This window comes from Spermophilus citellus (assembly GCF_964194105.1).
Source record: "Spermophilus citellus genome assembly, chromosome: 18".
Lineage (NCBI taxonomy): Eukaryota > Metazoa > Chordata > Mammalia > Rodentia > Sciuridae > Spermophilus > Spermophilus citellus.
The window spans coordinates 68,778,230-68,795,194 of NC_138200.1; the positions used below are offsets into that span (position 1 = coordinate 68,778,230).

The following is a 16,965-nucleotide window of genomic DNA, read 5'->3' on the forward strand; positions in this document are numbered from 1 at the left end:
GACACAGGGGAGTGTGCATGCAGAGACGTGCACGTCCGTGCAGAGTGCACGATCATCAGGCTGGACTCTTCTGACGTGCAATGCCCAACTCCAGGATGCTAGCAAGAAGCTCACTGAGAAACACAGAGCCTGGGTGCAGCTCAGTTGGTAGAGCACATATGAGGTACTAGATTCCATCAACGGGACCACACACACCAAAAAAAAAAAAAAAAAAAAAAAAGCCTGAAAAAAACCACAATCATTCAAACTGCAAAACATGGAAAGAGATGCGGCATACCAAAACTAGCCAGAGGGAAGGTGGAACAGCTGCTGCACCACCAAGGCAGGTAGCCATAGGCAGCTGACCTCAGGCAAGCACAAGTGTACAGGAAGCACAACCCCCACCTCAGGCACTGGTGGCCCAGTCTAAAGGATGCTGATAAGCCATGGCTTAATAAGCATGAATCAGTAGATACCTGGGTAAGGTTTTAGGCCACCCTCCACCCTTTTCATGTTTTCTTCTATTTTCATCAGTGAGTAATAAATGGAAGTAAGGAGCTGGCATTGGTCTCCTGTCCACTTTCGAGGTGAAGGGAGCCAGGAAGCTCCAGGGAGGCTGTCTGTCTGCCTACGTGCTGGGGAGGAACACAGGGCCTCCCTTGTACTAATTAAGAGATATGCCACTAAGGCTGTGGTTGTGACTCAGTGGTAGAGCGCTTGCCTAGCATGTGCAAGGCACTGGGCTCAATCCTCGGCACCACATAAAAATGAATAAATAAAGGTGTAAAAAAATGTTTTATCTGTTTTGTTTTTTTTTTTTTTAAAGCACTCTGCCACTGGGCGGCACCCCACTCAGGAAGTTTCTACTCTCTGAACAGCCTTCAGGTCAGAACCAAATCTGTGGCCAGGGGCTGGGGCTCCAGCTGTGGCAGTCAGCAGCTGGCCTGACCTGGCTCACACTGCCCTCTTTCCACAGACTCAGAAGCTGTACCTCAACAAGCAAATTCCAAGAGCAGAATCCCAGGGCTGTTTTTCTCTGACTACGTTAGAAACCAGATGAGTTAATGCCTTAATCTAGTCAACAAAACTTGTGTCCTGGGTCACAAAGTGGGCAGGGCCAGACCCAAGGTCTAGCAGGGTGGCCCTTGACAAGGGTCTGTGTCTAGCCCCACCCCCACCCCCACTCCCCTGCCTCTAAAAGCAGTTAAGAGGTAGCTTGAGCCAGGCCCTGCCTGTCTCCTACCCCTAGGTGGAACCTCAGGCAAGCCCAGGTCCTCCCATCCTCCCCCACACTCCCTCCCACAGGAACCTTGGCCCACCATCCTACCATCCTGCTAGAGCAGAAGTACCTGGGAGGCAGGATGCCAGCCCCCATCACCTGTGTGGTGTTCCCCCTGATACTTCAGCCTCAGGCACAAGCATGCCCTGAGGACAGGGGAGTTCCTACACACATCAGCTTCAGTGCTTCTTAAGTGGAGAACTTGTGCCCACTCCAGGGGACCTCCAAGGATCAGAGCAGAAGCAGCAGCCCAAGGAGGCCCAGCATTTTCACTCTAGAACCCAGCAGGGCTACATATGCACCCTGCACATGAGAAATGCCAAATATGTAGAGCAGAAGGAAGCAGGTCAGTTCATGAGCTAACATTCTGATCTGCATGAGTGGCATCAAAAGATATGTGCTCCCCAAATCACCAAGTTCTTATGATGAAGACTGATTTGATTCTGAGAGTGACAACAATTAAGGAGCATAAGCAGCAACTTACACAAAGGAAGGTTCCTGAACCACAGGTTTTGACTGCTTGATGCCAGCCACCTTAAGGATGCGCAGGAAAGCTCTGTGCCACCTCTGGACCCATCAGAGATTGCACCCTCTGTAGCCCTCACACAAGCGAACTCCTAGAGGCCACTTTGTGGGTAACAAGCACCATCTAACTGTGCGGTGAACCAAAGGGCCCAAGGGCATGGCAGGAGGTCTCAGCCTGGGTCTCCCTGGACACGAGTACACCCTGGGATTGCAACCCCTCACTGGGCTTGCCTGCGTGGGAGACACGTGCCAGGTTCCCCCGTACCTGCCACACCAAACTCAGGAACCCAAGGTTTAAGAAGAGCCCATCTCTTCTGCCTCTCCCACCAGAAAAGACCAAATCCACATGTGGGGGTGCTCTTTTTTGAAAAGGAGCTTACATATGCCTGGCCAATCTGCCCACAATGAATTGCCTTACGAATCAGATGCAGGAAGTCCTTGGTCCAAGTTAAAGCCAAGAGGCTCCTGTGAGGTGGCCTCTCAGTCAACCCAGAGACAAGAACTTCTCCAAGACTGTTCAGCCCTGGGTTCAGAGAAGGTGCCAACTGCAAAGGATCTCCAAATCGGGAAATGCATGACATTACATTTTAAGTCACTAAAATCAAGATCATCTTAAAAGATCAGCCAAATTTGGGGAAACCAAGACAGGTCACTAAAGCAAGCAACCAGGTTGAATGAACCACAGGACCAGATTAGAGTAGGCCAACAGGAGGCAATTCCACCCAAGTCACCACCTTGAGGCCACCTACAGTGAGAACAACACATACTTAAGAGTGAGCTGGGTGGGCCACAGGCAGCACTGGGCCACTTCTAGCACCAGGCTGTTGTGTAAGAAATCCATCCTGCACCACAGGGACATGGTCCGCCTGTTCCTGCTATGCAGCAAACCACAAGATCAAAGAGAAGCAGCAGCTCTGGTGCCAGCACAGCTGAGGCTATGTTCGTTCAGTCTGGCCACAGCCACACTCTAACAGGAATGGCTCCATTCCATGGGAATTCTAGAAGCGGACTACCCAATCGGGAGTCCTCTAAAAACTGCACACAAATTTGCATGCATATGTATAGAGAGGTGTGAGGGGAAACAGATACAAACACATGCATCTAAGGGTGCAAAGTTTTTTAAAAGCTTCCAGTAAGCATTTAGCCAACTTGAATCCTTCAGCTGTGGTTCTCATGCAGACAGCTCTTTCAGGAAATCCATGAGTTTGAAACCATCATCACAATGACACTGCCTTTCAATGGGGTGCCCTGCCCCTTTCAATGGTGGCCCCATTCCCATAAGACACTCTCTAAGGAAGCAGTGACTTCTGAATGCATCAAATTCCAAGGTTTCCATCCACTTCTCGTGCCTGCCTTGCCCAGTGCATGGAGTATGTACACAAGCCATATCTGCACCAGAGGCACAGCAGCTGCTCTTTGCTGGGGAAACATCATTTCCATATCAAAGTGGCTGGTGTCCAAACTCCAGTAGTCAGGCATGGGGTGCTGGCAGGGCACTCCTGGGAAGTGAATAAGGAAGACATGGGGCCAAGCTGGCCAGTGCCAAAGTCCAAGCTTTTAGTCGAAGACCAGTGTGTGGATCTCTACACTGTAAGCAGCAGCTTCAGATGACTCAGGCCTTTGAGAGTGGTTTTCTGGCTTGGCAACACAAAGCACATCAACATCTGGAGACACGGGTCTGCTCACACACCTCCTTCCCGGCAACCGCAACCTATACAGGTGTGGCATCACACTTGGGGAAGACCCTGGCTTGGTGCAGGGAACCTGAGGTGCAAGCACAGCATGGACACTTGAACAGTCCTGATGGATCAGTGCCGAGGATCAGAGAAGATCTTCAAAACCTATTAAAATACTCTTCCATTTCATTTGTGCACTTCATTTGATATTTCATTTGTGTACTTCAAACAAAACTCACTGCAACAGACTCAAGTACAGAAGATGATGTGAGAATGCAGCCATCTTCTATAGAGCCACTTGTTGGTAGGATTTGTTTTACACCATGGCCCTCAATATAATCAATATAATCATTTCTGTTTTTACTTACTTATGTATGAATTCATTTTTGGCAGCATTATGGACTAAGCTGCCAAGGGCCTTGCACATGATGGGCAAGCACTATACCACCGAGCTACATGATTTTGAAAACTTTGGGATAGAATCTAAGTTTATGAGGCTGGCTTGAATGTGCCATCCTTCTACCTTAGTCTCCCTGATCACTGAAGTACAGGCTGAAAACAGTTGATTTTAACTACTTATAATAATGTTCAATGGAGTTACTGACCCTGTTTTAAAATGGAATTACTACCTAAGTATTCTACAAATCTTCCAGGGGCAGCTTGACAACCATGACAGACACACTTTCATAACCAAATGTCCTCTGAGATCCTCCATGTGTAACATATAAAGAGGTCTTGAGACCCTGCGGCCCAGGAACCAAGGATGTGAGACTAAAGCATGCAGCAACTGGACCTCACTTGTGACAAGACCCTCAGTGTGTCCAATGCCTCGGATTCCACAGTAAATGCCAATGGCTATATGAGGAGAGAGGGAAAATGTTCATAAAGGAAATCCAAGTTCCTCCCTCAAACGGCAGCAGCCATCTGGCTGCCAGCACCTTTTATTCCGGTCAGTGGCACAGAGGACAGAAGGACCAAAGGTGGACAGATGCCCTCTGTGGACAGGTGCCCCACTGACCCCCGCATAAAAGCATAGTGTGCCTTAGTGAGGCCCATCTGGACCACCTGTGTCATAGTAAGAACGCCTCTGACACCTTCCCACATCCCTCTGCAGGCCCTTACCAGCCTACCCTTCACCTCATCACAGATGACGAGCTGGAATCTGGAGCGGGTGGTGGTCCAGAGAAGGCCAGCCTGCTCCCAGGCTCCCCAGCTGGCCAATAGTCCAGATAGGAGGCCTTGCCCTGGTGAGCTCTTCACACTAATCAAAACAGGAGCCTTGGGCCACAACCCAGGACTGTGAGCATCAATCACATCAAAAGTGACCAAAAAGGGCCATGAAACACAGAATGTAACAAACAAACAGTGTCTGGTGTTCTAAGCTGGGCTGGGCATTACCAGGCTCAATTCAGAGAGCATGCAAGTGGCACAAGCAAGGCGGGCCTAAGTAGGCAGGAGGCAGCTACACAAAGCCCTCAGCTGGGTGTGCACCCCTATGTACAGGGACGCACACCCTCTCTCAGAGACACATCCACCCCCAACACCCAGCAAGTCTACGGTGTTTAACGATGCTTTACACACAGAGAGCTTTTATGAGAAATGGTCTCTGGATGAGGATCCCAAGTGCTTCCTGGGCAGATTTGGGGTGGGAGGAAGGTGCACAAGCACCTGCAAGAACACTCTCTCTCCAAGGCAGTTCACACAAGGATCACAGTTCCATTCTGAGGGGAGTATGGTTTTATTCACTGTTCACATCTCCATCAGGGAAGACCAAAGAGGCCCTCACCAGTTACCTAAGACGTCCTGCAACAGGATAGTGCACATCCAGACATGGACTATCATCAGGCCTAACAGGAAACAAGCTGTGAGGCCATAAAAAGACATGGAAGTGGGGCTGGGGTTGTGGCTCAGTGGCAGATCGCTTGCCTTGCACATGTGAGGCGCTGGGTTCAATCCTCAGCACCACATAAAAATGAATAAACAAAATAAAGATATTGCATCCATCTATAACTAAAAAAATATATAAAAAAAAAGACATGGAAGTCAGGCGTGGTGTCATCCCAGCGACTCAGAGGATGTCAAGTTCAAGGCCAGCCTGAGAGAATCAGTCAGAGCAAAGACCATTGTCAGCCAGAACCCACAGTGCTTGCAGTCTCCCGCCTGCAGACCCTCCCACTCTCAACTCCTAGCAGCCAAGGACACTGAAGGAGAGTGCCCAAGTCCCATCAGTCAAGAGGCCTCTGGGGAAGAGGGAACATGCCTGGGGAAACCAACACATTTTGACATGAGCAAGTCTAATCTGGTGACATCTAGCGTTACCTAGGCTCTATGTAGTTTAAGGGAACCTGGGCACCCAAAATGCCTCGGAAGCCTAAACTGCAATAAAAGCTGAACATTCGAAAGAGCACAGTAATTTATGTTGGAAAAATTAGTTCATATGTTTCCTTATGATGAAGCACAGTGTACTTTATCACCTATTTTGAAATCCCAAGAGACACTTAGGTTAAACAAGGAGGTAGGTGAGCATTAAGACCTAAAAATCCCTCACATGCTGCAATTGCAATCCAGTACTGCCCCCATGCCAGTGACCAGCACCTGATAGCGGGCTAGTGCGCTTGGGCATCAGGGTCAGAGGGAAACAGCCATTCCAGTGGAGCAGGAAGCACAGCTTCTCCTGCTCTCAATCCCAAGTGGAGAGACAGAGTCCCCAGAAGAGCACTGCTGCCCCTCCCCACCTCCAGCCTTGCCCAGGCAGTGATCACCAGTGTCATCAAAATGAAATACAAGCACAGGGGCCTTGGCTCTGCTGCCAGGGAGACTTGCTCTCTACAGTGAGCACACAGCCTGTTCAAAGACTGAACCTTTCAGGACTCTGGGACCTAGCTACACACGTCCTTCTTCAGCATGTCTTACAAATTCAACATTTCAGCAAATCGAAAAGCTTCTTTCTGTGTGTGTGTGGGGGGGGGGGGAGCGCACTGAAGCAGCACCCAGGGGTTTGTACACGGAAAGCAGACTTTAATTGAGCTCCATCCAAGCCCCACGCTTCTATTTTAATTAGAGGTGTTCGATCAAAAACATACAAGATGATATCTAAGCTTCCTTCCACATAAACAACACTGCCTTTATTATCCTGACACATCACTTTAAACACAAAAATATTTTTGAAAATATTATTCTAAATGCCCACTTCACTTCAGCATAATTTTTGCACCCTTATGTGACTCAGGTCAGTGCTGGGCAACCTTCCGTCTAAGAGTTCAGCCCACCGGCTCTCCCTGCTCAGATACACCCACCAAGGGCTACTTGGACCTCATCACTTCCCTGGAAACACTTGGGCCTTCTACCCTGCTGAGAGAGAGAGAACTGCAGTAACAATCAGCCCAAACCAGAGTTCTATGCTCAAAGATATTAGCTCTAAGGATGCTAAAGCTCGTATATTCTCATAACAAATTAGCTAGGTGTTTCATGGTCAGCAAACTGAGACACAGAGGACTGAACTGGTATGCCCATGGTCAAAGAGTAGCCCGGTCCTGCGGCTGGACCACCACAGTTGACCTGGGAATAGCTCAGGCAGGAACACTGCAGAGTCCACACAGACGACCCAGGTCACACCACATCAGACCCTGAAAGACCTACAACCTTACATCTCATCTAAGCCACTCACCCTCTACCTTAAGGGTCAAAATGAACACAGTGAACGCAACAAATGTTAGTAAGAACCCAAAGATTACTAGAGAACCTGTAAAACTGGGGTCTTTTAGAAACCCTGCATTTTCATGATAGGAAAGATCATGGGCGGCAGACCTCGAGAGACTGTCCATCGAAGGCCTGAGTGCTGTGCAGTGAGGCAGGACTCCCTCCTTGGCAGTATGTGCATCTTTACTCCATCCAAACACTCGGACCAAAAAGGGCTATAATCAACCCAACTAAATATTTACAGCTCACAAACCTGACAGATGGCACTAAGTGCCTTGAAGTCCCCATGTCACACCATCACACTCACTATCCACCCACTGTAGACCAAGTAGGCCAATCCCGGATTCTGCCAGCAGTCCTGATACAGGGTGAGTTTGACTCACTTAATACTTATTAATAATCAAAAATTCACACTAAGATTAGCAGCATTTGCTTTTTCTCATTATTCATTAAGATCTACTTTGCAGACACAGATGTGGCTCAGGTGAGGGTGACTGGGTTCCCAGCCACCACCCTCCTCCTTTTGTGCACCTGGTTCCACCTTCAGGCCAGGAAAAAAAGCTTCCCCCCTCACCGACGACACCCCCACATTGAGGCAACTCCTCCCATCTGCTCTCTAGCATCAAGTATCCCCCCAAACACTTCTGTCAAGAATTAAGAGACTTGCAGGGCCCATTTCAAAGTGGCCTGATCAACGATGACTGAGACAAAGATCAATAGCTTCAGAATAAGAAAATTCACTCAGGAGGAAATAAGAAAGGATTCCTTCTCATCTGCTAGCAGTAACCCCACAAAACCAATCATCTACTTTTGGACTACTAACCTGAAAATAAGGAGCAGATCCCTGGCAAGGCAATGAAAAGCCAAAGCAAGCCATGTATCTTCTTTCCAACCACCAACCCAGCCATTAGAGAAGGTAAGTAATCTGTCACCTCACCACAGCTGCCCAAGGAGGACCTTGTCCTGGAGTCAGACCCCAGGCAAATTGGGCCTCCATGGAGACAGATGTGCCTGTCACTACCAGGTGTCAGGGTGAACTGGCCTACACCCTAACCTCCAACTGCTAGGAACACCCAGCGGCTACAGCCCTGTCCAGCAGCACAGAGCAGCCAGAACACAGCCTGTCTGCTCCCTCCCAAGCTATTCCTCACGTGAACAACTAATGCAACCTGCAAAGTACTACAGTAATACAGCAACAACTGGTTCTCCAGACTATCTGGGTTGGCAAGATATGATAAAGGAAGCGTAGAAGAATTCGCTTCTTTTGCAAACAAGGCTACTGACTTGTTTGATCTTTCAGCCCCATTCTTCTGACTGTGACTCCAGGGGTGCTACTCACTGACCCCAGGAAACCTGGGACTGCCATTCTGAACCACCCCAAGTGAACTCAGGACAGAAACCAGAACACTGAACAATACCCCATGGAGCCCAAGAAGGCTGTAGGGAGACTTTGTATTGTGCTCCTCCTCTTTACAAACCAAGGGCTACCACAGACAGCCAGGGAACACAGCAGACTCACCGATTCCATGGTGGAGAATCAGCGTTGCTGAGGACTGCAATCAACTCCAGCAGGGCTGTGTACTCTGAAACAAGAGCAAATCAGATCCCATCAACACTGAGGTCACGATGGCTCCTTTTACTGTTATGTCCCCACTTGGACCATCCACACTGGCCAGCAGAAGGCTGCTGAGATGGTGCTGGGCGGCTCTGGGTTGTGAAGGCCTCACACCCTGGCTGCCCCAGGGCACTGTGCACTCAGTGCTCTCTGAAAACAAGGCCTTGCTGACCAGGCCAAGGGAAGGATACCAGAGGCATGCAAGGGCTGGGCTCATAGTCCCTGCTGAGGAAAGGTGTCCCAGGCTTTCCACCCACAGGCTTGGATGGAGCTCAACAGACTTCCTGTCACATACCCCTCCACCCCCACCTCCCACCTGAGCATCTCCACACCCCACTGGGGTCCCTCCAGAGCCGATCCTGGTAGAGGCCACCCCATTGCCCTCCACTCCTTAATCTGCTTAGGGATCCATTCTCAAAAAGTCAAGACCATAATTCAGTCCAAAGGTCCCCTGCATGATTCCAAGTCAGAAATGCAATTCTAACACCCTCCCCACACCCCAGTACAAGAGAGAAGAAAGATGGTGAATCCTCAAGTGCCTGCATGTCACGGCTGGAAAGAAAGGCGAGGCCTCGGGTGGGAATACACCAGCAGGGCCTCTCTGGTGGATAAGCACATGGCTGATAGAGGCCATTCAGTCAAAGCCTGCCACTCACAGGGCAAAATCTGCCAGGGAGAGACCCATGTGGAATGCAGGGCCCCTCTGCACTCCAGCCACCCAGGTATGAGTAACATCTTTATCATTAAGCTGTAGCTACAGACACAGATCAGCAGTGCACAATCTCAAACACTGTTAATGATAAAGAAAAAAATCAGGTACCAGAGGACAATCCCAGGTAGTTATTCCTTGGCATAGTGGGAGGCTGGTCTAGAATCCCCAGCGAAATGAGAACCCAGGATGCTAGAGCCCTTACATGAAATCCAGTAGTACTCACACACACCCTTCCATGTGCTTTAAAGCATCTCTATGTCACTTGTGACACCTAATATAAAGTAAGTGCTATGTAATCAGCTGTTACACTGTTTGTTTAGGGACTACAGAGACCAAACAAAGGCCTGCACGTGTTCAGCAAGGGGGCAGTTCTTTCCCTGAATATTTTCAATTTGGTTGGTTTCACAGATGCTGAACCAAGATCCAGAAGGGTGGCTGTACTTTTATCTTTCAAAAGCTCGGGAAACATAATATTTACATTAAGACTTTGTTGGAAGATTCAAAACAAGGGTTCCTTCAGAGGTAGGAAGGAGCCCCAGAAGCCAAGGGAGCTGGCAGGAGCTGGCTGCACACCTGCACCCCCACAGCCCTGCAGCTTCAGGACACACCCACAGCTTCAGAGGCCAGAGGCTGCTGCCCTCAATCCCCCCACTGACCACAAAGAGGGGCAACAGGAAGCAACAGCCACACAGGTTCCTGTGATTACTCTGCAAGTAATCACACCTTGTGATTCATTCAGTGATTTATTTCTACTATTTAAAACTAGAAATTTTAAAAGTACAAAGACAATTAAACTTATTTTCATTCACCAAATGTTTCTGCATCAAAATGTACAAATTTTAAACCCAAAGTCTTATATCCAAAAAGATCAAATGACACTATGTACATCTTGCATAATAGCTACACCAGATTTCAAAAGGGTTTCCAATTTTTTTTTTAATATTTATTTTTTAGGTGTAGATGGACACAACACAATGCCTTTATTTTTATGTGGTGCTGAGGATCGAACCTGGGTCCCACCCATGCTAGGCGAGTGCTCTACCGCTGAGCCACAATCCCAGCCCGGGTTTCAAAATTTCCAAACCTAATAAATGAAGTAACTACTGTAGTCTTGGCATATGATGAACACACTAACATTGCCAATAAGAATGCTTTTTAAAGCTAATTTTAAATTTAAGTAGCATATTGTTTTAGGGGCTGGGGTTGTGGCTCAGTGGTAGAGTGCTTGCCTAGCATGTGTGGAGGCACTGGGTTCGATCCTCAGCACCACATATAAATATATAAATAAATTAATTAAATAAAGGGCCACTGGCAACTTTAAAAAAAATCATGAAGAAAACTGATTAACCAAAAACTGCATAATCTGGGCTGGGGCACAGTGGCAGAGTGCTTGCCTAGCAGGTGTGAGGCACCAGGTTTGATCCTTAACACTATATACAAAAATAAACAAAGGCATGCAGTCCATCTACAACTACAAAAATATTTTTTTAAAAACCTGAATAATCTGCCCAGAAAGCTCTGAGAACTTCAAGAATAAAACCAACCAGCACAAACGGGGCAGCAGGAGGCCAGAAGGGAGACCTACAGGCTGGGTTCCCATCCAACTCAATCAGCAGGAAACCCACAGGCAAGAGGGGCTGGCCTCAACAGAATACCTACTCTGCAGGGCGTGCAGAGAGTTGTTCTGTCCTCACAAGTGGTGCAGAATTTCTCAAAGCTGCTCTAACCTCAAGAGCTAGTAACACAGACATGAATAAGCAGCTTCCAATCACCACACCTCTGGTTTCCGTTTCCGTGAGAAGCAGCAAGTGTGTAGCTAAACTTTTCAACCTTCCTGTGGAGACCAGTGACCAGTTTGCCAAATGCTACAGGTGCAGGAGAATGTCACAGATTCCTGAAAAAAGCCAGGAGACATCTTTAACCTGAATGGTGGTTATCTCAAGGAGTGGAACAATCCAAGATTTTAAAATCTAACTTTCTGTCTATCATATCTCATCAATTCCTTTAATGGATTATGTACCAAGTCAGGGGTGGAGAAAAACTTTTAAAAATATGCCAAAAAAATATGTGATATTTGGGCTGGGTTTGTGGCTCCATGGTAGAGCACTTGCCTAGCATGTGTGAGGCACTGGGTTTCATCCTCAGCAACCCCCATATAGATAGATAGATAGATAGATAGATAGATAGATAGATAGATAGATAAAGTGAGGGTCCGTCAACATCTAAAATATATATATATATATATATATATATATATTTTTTTTTTTTTTAAGTGACACTCAAGCTGACCAACCTTATTATGCTTCTGCATACACTGATGTTAGAAACCAGCTCTCCTCTCTCTGCTGCCTGAGGGAATGCTGCTTCAGTGCTCCAGGCCATGATGGTGAGCACAGGCCACCCACCCTGTGACATGGAATCACAGCCCTGGAAGAGGCCTGGCAGGCTCAATTGCTCTTCAGGGGTAAAGAAGTCCTGGAGAACTAACTAATGCTCTCACCACCTCTCCCTTCTCTCCCCCACGGCAGCCCCAAGACATAGATTTTTATCCATACAACTACTTTTACCACTATTCAGTTCATGTCCATGTTTACTAATCAAAGACCACTAACTGCTGACCACAATTTCTGCTCAGCATAAGATGAGCAGTATAGTTACCCACAGGAATTTGATTTCAATCCACACCAAGAGACCCAGACATCTTCAGCTGGCCTGCACAGGGTCTTTCAGATCCACACATTGCTCTCTGGCTCTGAAAGCACTGGACAGTGATCAAGGCACCTGCCTCCCTCTTCTGCTTTTCCACTTTCCTCTACACAAGGAGCCCAAATTAGTGAAGACTGGTCCTACTGCCCAGCCTTGCCCGACAGGTCTCTAAACACTGACAGACACAATTGTTTTTATTTTTTTTCCCCAGTGTTCCCCCCCACACATTATTTAATTTTTGAGACAGGGTCTGGCCCAGGCTGACTTCAAACTTGAGCTCCTTTTGCCTCAGCCTCCCAGGCAGCTGGGATGACAGGGCTGTGCCACCATGCCAGGCTCTGTCACAATCTCATGCAGCATCACAACACTTTTTAGTATGAATTGGGCTGGTGAGTTCACACCCAAACTTTCCACCAGCTGTGGATGCTCAGTACAGGGAACACTGCCTGGCTGAACCAGCACAGACCATTAACCCTGAGATCTGGGTGGGTTCCAGGTGGTGTCACATGCAAACAGCCTAAGCACCAAGTGTCTCCTAAGTCTCTTCCCCAAGTGCCCTGGAGTCAGCTCCCACAGGGTTGGCACAGGCATCTTCAGCAAGCTCAGACACAGAGAGGGGTCAGACACGATGGACTGCCTGAGGCATGGGGTGACAGGCGCCAGCAAAGGAGGCCCTGACACAGGATCAGAGCAGCAAAGTGCTCAGAGCCGACTCCAGGACACTTGGCCACTCAAGGCCAGTGCCCTGTGCAGGAGAGTGCGAAGCAGGTTGGCCCAGGGCCCCGTCAGGGAAGAGGTAAAGGAGTGAGCTACCATCACACCATACTCTGCTTGGCAAATAGAAGGTGGGACAAAGGAAAAGGCAACAGATCTGGGTGCTCTCAGGCGAACTGAGCTCAATCTGGAGCTCAGAGGTGCCTCCACTGTAACGCTTCTCAATCTAGGGCCTCCGACATTTGGGGCCAGAGCCAAGAGGGCCCACATGATGCCATGACCATCAACAGTGTCTCCAGCCTATATCCCAGGACCCCCAAAGGGCAGAATCACCCAGCAGAGAGGGACTGCCGTAATCCTACTTTGGCAATCCTAAAAAGTTACATTTCCAGGATTCCAGGTATATGACGTTTCTGTGTGACACAATGACACTGCAGCATGGCATACACACGCGTTCTCACATCTGAACCAGACTGATGGACGTTCTCCATGTCAACATCTGGGCTGTGACATACCACAGTTTTGCAGAGTGCAGCCATCAGGAGAAATGAATCAGGACTCCCTGAATCACTACTCCCACAGCACAGTATGTGCTTATTGTTTAAAAAAAAAAAAAAAAAAAAAAAAAAAGGATTCCAATGCTGGTGATTTCATATGGTTTGGTTTTACCCATAATTAACTGACTTTATTAGTCTCCACAGGAACCCCACCAGGTAGGTATCTACATATTCCCCCATCCCCTCCTCCCCCCCTGCAGAGAAGACTAAGGCCCTGGGACTATGGGGAACCTGAGTAGCCCACACAAACCCAGCTGGCTCTGATCACGTGCTCTATCACCCTCCCTATAAACAGGTAAGTGCCTGCTGCTCCCCAGGCTGGCTCACAGAGGAGACCAGGGTCCACTGACTGTGAGGTCCTCAGGCATTCTCTGCAGCGCTGCAGGAGCACACCTGCACCCTGCACCCTCCCTCCAGCCACTTTTTAAAGGACTGGGTGTCATCTGTTACTGTTTCCTTTGACTTAGCATAAATGAGACAAGGCAGGGAATTAAGGCAATGGAGCTCTCACACCTAGCTCCCATGCCAATATGCTTTCCATTCAGGAGGATGAGCAAGGCCGGGTTAGTGTTTCAACACACTTCTCTTTATAGCCTCCACGGAACAAGTGCAGCAAGAGGGCAGAGGACACTACCCAGCCCAACTGCCCTGCCCCCCACACCACCTCCAGAGCAGTCACAGAACCTCCTGGTCCTCACTAAACTCAAGACATGAACAGGTATGCAGCTGTAAAGAAAAACAAAAGGGGAAATTGCAGGCCAGAAGTTGGGAAATGGCTTAAAACAGACTTCAGCCAAAGAAGTGCAGCTAGGCCACTGCGAGCACAGCCCCAGCTCACCCAGGAGGTGTTCCACAGTAACAGTATCAGCTGGGGAACCACAGCTCCACCAATGCTCCTGAACAGCAGGCTGCCACCTCCCTCAGACCTTCAAACACCACACTGGACAGGGGTGTGGGCCAGCGTCCCTCCCCTACTCAGACACAACTCAAAACATAAACCTGCCTTTTCAGAAGGCTACACCAGGAGAACACTACCGATCTACCTCCGGCTCTCGGAAAGCCACAGAACCCACCTTGACACACTACACATATCGTCCCCACCAGAATTCATACACGTGGCACTGCTAAGAAGGGCGGCCGGGCAGGAGGTGTTGGGGTTTCTCCAGGAATCTGACCCCTCTCCTCTTCCACACATATTCTGCTGCACTTCCTCTTTCCCTCCAAGCATGAGCAGTATTAGGCCTTCATCTAAAGCCAGGCAGATGCTGATGCTATGCTCTTGGGTTTCCAAAATTGTGGGCCAAAACAAACCTGTCTCCTTTATAAAATCACCCTGGGTCTGGTATTCTCTTATAGCAACAGAGAACAGACTAAGAAAATAATTAGAAAACTCAAAAGAAAACATGTGTATGATGTCTCTGGAGTTCAGTCACCCTAACTATTTTATGATCAGAGTCAGGGATGCTGGAAATACCCATGACACCCACAATGAGTGATGTGGCTGTCTTACTCCAAATGCATATTATTCTCAACCTCTCACAGCACCTTTCTGTCTTATTCCTACAAAACGAACAATGTGCATAGGACAGGCTGCAGGAGAGTACCAGTCTGTCTTTTTCTAAGTAGGAACCTCAGAATCAGATGCAGCTCCACGAAAATACTGTGTTCGTGCCAAAACCTTGCGCACAGAGTTCTTGCAAGTGTTTTACACCTGACCCCAGGGCGAGGCGGGGTCGGGCATATCAAGATAGATAAGAAGGGTGGTAAGAGGCAGTGTAAGGGCTGGGGATGTAGTTCAGTTGGTAGAGTACTCGCCTTGCATGCACAAGGCCCTGGGTTCAATACCTAATGATGGGGGGGGGGGGGGAGGCAGTGTAGCAACCCACAGCAGGGAGCACCCTGAGAGACCAAGAGCACCATCAAGGGGACAGACCAAAAGCAGGATCATTTAAGAGCGTGTGGGTGTGTGTGCGCGCGCGCACGCACAGTACATGTTCATAAACAAGTTCAGCAAGGCTGCATGACCATATACCAGCAAACATCAGCAGTGAGCAATCTGAAAGGAAACCTTAGAAAACAATTGTTTATAATAGCTTCAAAAAATAAAATATTTAGCAATGAATTGAACTCAAGAGATCTAAGACTTGTACATTAGAAACTACAAAATATTGACAAAAGAAATTAAGGATCTACATAAATGGGGGAAATCCTCACATCTGTGGTAAAAATAGCAACACTTTCCCAGGTGAACTATTGGTCTCAACATGATCCCTATCAAAAGCCCAACTACAGGCTGGGGTTGTGGATCAGTGGTAGAGAACTTGCCTAGCAAATGTAAGGCACTGGGTTTGATCCTCAGCACCACATAAAAATAAACAAAATATTGTGTCCACCTGCAAGAAGAAAAAAAGGAAAACAAAGCCCAACTTCCTCTTCATCCCCCAAACTTAACAAGTGATCCTAGAGCTTGCAGGGGATTTTAAACACTTGCCCTTGAACAGATCATATTCTACACTTTATAGAACCCTAAGTTTCTTCAGCCTGTTTTGAGAGTGGAGGAGGAAGATAGTTGGTATAACTAATTCTCCTGTAATGCGAGATTTTTTTCCAAAAAAATTTTTTTAATTATTATCTCTGGAGTTCAGAGCATACCTGTAATCCCAGCAGCTCTGGAGAACTGAGGCAGGAGGTCAAGCTAAAAGCCAGTCCTAGCAAAAGTGAGGTGCTAAGCAAATCCATGAGACCCTGTCTCTAAATAAAATACAAAACAAAGTTGGGGATGTGGTTCAGTGGTTGAATGCCCCTGAGTTCTCAGACTTTTAATCTATAAAACCCTAAAACCACTTTCCATATCCAACATAACATTCTTTCTTTTAAAAATACATCCCTATCACAGGTCACAGCAGTGTGCACTTGTAATCCCAGCAACTCAGGAGGCTGAGGCAGGAAGATCACAAAATTCAAGACCAGCCTGGGCAACATGGTGAGACCGTCTCAAATTTTATAAAAATTTTAAATGGACTCAGGATGTTGCTCAGGGGTAAAGCACCCCTGGGTTCAATCCCCAGCAGCCCCCCCCAAAGGAAAACACATCCCTGCCCCTATAGGTGAAATATTCTTTTCATTTAGACCATGAGCCCTGGGCAGTAATTTGTATACCCTAACATCTGAGGTGTGATGGACACACTGTCCATGTGGAGTAAGCAAGGAAGGAAGGAACACCCACTGTGGACACAGAACGGAAGTGCAGGGCAACAGACCTCTGCTCAGACTCCAACTCCTTTCCTAAAAGCATGCTTGGAGAAGGACAGGAACTGCACTCTGCGGCCCACCCCCTATTGAGTCTGCCCACTACTGCAGCACAGGACCTCTCTCTCTTTGATCAAGGCTCCACCCAACAGGTAGGGGCCTTCCTCTGGCCAAGAAGGTGAGCTTGTTCCCGTGTGTCATCTTCACAATTCCTATCTGGGGCTCACCTTCATCAGCTCTACCTGTATTCTGCC

At 48.1% G+C, this 16,965-nt stretch overlaps 1 protein-coding gene across 5 annotated transcripts in view; it reads right to left on the reverse strand.

Moving 5' to 3' along the window:
- The window catches only part of ANKRD11 (ankyrin repeat domain containing 11), a 158,896-nt gene that overhangs the window by 84,159 nt on the left and 57,772 nt on the right, over nt 1-16,965 (reverse strand). For 4 of the 5 annotated variants that reach the window (XM_081273577.1, XM_081273574.1, XM_081273575.1 and 1 more), the window contains exon 2: nt 8,678-8,741. The exons of the other annotated variant lie outside the window; for it this stretch is intronic. The gene's annotated coding sequence lies outside the window, so the exon portion shown is untranslated. The remainder of the gene's footprint in view (nt 1-8,677; nt 8,742-16,965) is intronic. 5 annotated transcript variants of the gene reach the window in all.